Source organism: Cyprinodon variegatus, unplaced genomic scaffold (assembly GCF_000732505.1).
Source record: "Cyprinodon variegatus isolate N-32 unplaced genomic scaffold, C_variegatus-1.0 Scaffold151, whole genome shotgun sequence".
Classification (NCBI taxonomy): domain Eukaryota; kingdom Metazoa; phylum Chordata; class Actinopteri; order Cyprinodontiformes; family Cyprinodontidae; genus Cyprinodon; species Cyprinodon variegatus.
The window spans coordinates 418,985-420,941 of record NW_015150604.1 but is presented as its reverse complement, the minus strand read 5'-3'; the positions used below and the strand labels follow the sequence as shown (position 1 = coordinate 420,941).

At 30.6% G+C, this 1,957-nt stretch overlaps 1 protein-coding gene across 1 annotated transcript in view; it reads right to left on the bottom strand.

Annotated features, from left to right (window-relative positions):
• etnppl (ethanolamine-phosphate phospho-lyase) overlaps positions 1–1,957 on the bottom strand; it is a 23,391-nt gene that overhangs the window by 21,027 nt on the left and 407 nt on the right. The window lies entirely within an intron of this gene.

Genomic DNA, 1,957 nt, shown 5'->3' with positions numbered 1-1,957 from the left:
AAAAAAAAAAAAAAAAAAAAAAAAAAGTATTGAAACAATTATAGTCAGTCCCCTAGGAGCCTTTCTTAAGATATGGTGGTAGATTATCAGTATAAATTCTATTTCACTAATATAATGAAGTTAAAGTAATAAAAATATTTTTTTCTACCCTGCATACGCTCAGATAAGGACTATGAATAGATTTTGCAACAGAAATAGCTCCCCGGAACGATCTGCAATCATAGACTGAAATGTTTTACCCAATATGCCTCTTTCTCAAGGCTATCGTCTTCTTTTTCTCCATTTCCTCCGTCCAGATAGGTATTTCGTGCAGGAGGAAAAATCCTAGAAGACCAACTGTTCCTGTGAAAAATACCTGTTAGGTGTTACGCGCACACAGCTATATCCCGCTGTCATCGACGTCTTTCACAGGTATGGAAATCCAAAGCGGCCACAAAGCAAAAAAAAAAAAAAAAAAAAGGTGCAAAATTAAATATCTCATTATATTTTATTTACAATTACAAGACACAATACATAAAAATAAATAAATAAATAAATAAATAATATATCTTTATGAAATTTTGGCAGGTTTCATTTATTCTTAAACCCTGCTGTACCTACATATTATATAACTCCCCTGTAAAAATAATAATGAAAAAAAAAATGGAAGGAATTGAAAGAGTTCATGCAAAATTAAATATCTCTTTATATGTTATCTACAATTACAAGACACAATATATAAAAAAATATATATATCTTTATGAATTCTGGCAGGTTTTATTTATTCTTAAACCCTGCTGTAACTAAATATTATATACCTCCCCTGTAAAAATAATAATGAAAAAAAAATGGGAGGAATTGAAAGAGTTCATGAATTTGAAATGACCAAATAACTAAAACTACTTTAGCTATTTTAAAATGATTTGAGTCATTTTGAGTTTGCTTGACATTTATCCCTTTATTACACTGAGAAAAACAACACATCAGTTATTTAATCTTAGCAGGGTAGGACTAGAAAAAAATATGTTAAAGTAAATGATTATGATTAAGATGCCAAGAATGTTTGGATTATTTTTTTTTTTTCAGAATAGTTTTCTGAACAGTACAAGATAAATCAGAAATCCTAACAGTGTGGGCAGTTCAGTCAACAATGCAGAAATAAAAAAATATATATCTAATTTTAACTAAAATGTGTTTTGTAATGATTTGGGTGATTGGGAAATGCAGTCCATAGCTTTATGTGTTTTTTAAAGATTTAACAAAAAAGGGGGATTGTATTCTGTAAGGCAAGGCAAGTTTATTTTTGTATTACTTCCTGCCTCTGTTCTCTGAATGTATAGTGTTGTATTAGCACATATCATTAAAGGAAAAGTCCTGTCAGCAAGGAATAACCAATGGGTCATTATTTATACCTAAAACTAATACATTCGTAGTGATAAAAAGAATAAAAACAATTTTCGTCGCGATCACTGAGCAGTAACTGACACTCCTGACCTCTTTTAGTGTGTTAAGCTGAGCGCCATTCTCACTGCTTTACATGCAAAGCCAGTGAGAACTAATAGACACCCCTGCAATAAACTATTATTTAAGATTTTGAGAGGACTTCACTACTGAAATTTGCGAGGGATATAGTTAAACTGACAATGCCCACGTGTATGGCAGTTGGAAGTTGTAAGACATCAGGTGTTATTCATTTAGTTATTTCACCTTTCCGTTTCATGATCCACCACAGATACAGTAGGTTACTGCGGTCCTAGTAGGACAAAGCCTTGATAGAGTGTTTTACTCAAAATTAACCTTTAGCAAATGTTATTCATTATGACGGCATTGTGTTTTTTTTTTTTCTTTTATTGGAATTAGTGGTGTGAATTTATCACTTTCTGTAAAGGGAGGGTGTGTAAAAATTCAAGCACAACTTTGTGTATGTATGTATATATATATATATATATATATATATATATATATATATATATATATA